The following is a 953-nucleotide window of genomic DNA, read 5'->3' on the forward strand; positions in this document are numbered from 1 at the left end:
TCCAGGAATCAATACTTGCTCTATGGGTAAAGTACATTACCTACCTTTCTGACAAAGAAAGTGACCTACTCACATTGAAGGGTGCAGGAGCATTATCAAAGGAGTGAGTCCTGTATACATGGCTCCTTTGAAGTCAAGAGAATAGTTTGCTTGTAGTGTGCTGTCTGGCTTCTATCTGGGAAGTGCTTGGAATGGACAACTCTGCAGGATACACCTATCCCAAACTGCTCACCCTGGTACACAGAACCCCCACAGGTAGAATATCTCTTTTAGGTGAAGAAATGTTCTTCAGGAAGAACCTGTTCATTGCTACGTTTCCTAATAGCATGCAGGCCCTGGGACATCTGCTTCAGTATCTTTCACATGTCTGCTTTTCAGCTCTAGTCTGGCTGGATTTAAATGAGGATTGATGATGTCTCCATGACCCACATCAATGGTTATTATATTGTAGCACATAAGAATCACCTGAGGAGCTTTAAGAATTCCAATATTCAGGCTATACTCTCCAATGCCATTAAATCAGACCCTCTGGAGTGGGAGGAAAGCATCTGTATTTTTAAAGCTCCTTCCCAAACTGCACATAAGCTTGAGAAAGCCAATTTCATACAACATTTTGCAAATAATTGTATACTTCTGAGAAAATACTAGCAGTTTCTGGGGGCCCGGGCAAGAAACTGGGCACCCCTAGGTTACCAGTGGGATTTGGAACTGCCCACTAACGCACAGGAACTCATGTGAACTGCACAGGCTCTGTCTCCAAAGGCCTCTCCGCTATTTTAAGGAAGTGAAAGAACCAAAGGGTGTCCTGCTGTGACACAAGTCTCTTGGGCCCCAGCTTTTCAGATGCTGGCTTTGCCTTTGCTCTGCGGCTGGCTAGGTCCCAGCAGTGCTCACACACCTGTTTGCCAGAGTGCTTATGTTCTGTTCACACGTGCAATCCTCTGGCCACCCCA

The sequence above is a fragment of the Peromyscus maniculatus genome, chromosome 1, assembly GCF_049852395.1.
Source record: "Peromyscus maniculatus bairdii isolate BWxNUB_F1_BW_parent chromosome 1, HU_Pman_BW_mat_3.1, whole genome shotgun sequence".
NCBI lineage: Eukaryota > Metazoa > Chordata > Mammalia > Rodentia > Cricetidae > Peromyscus > Peromyscus maniculatus.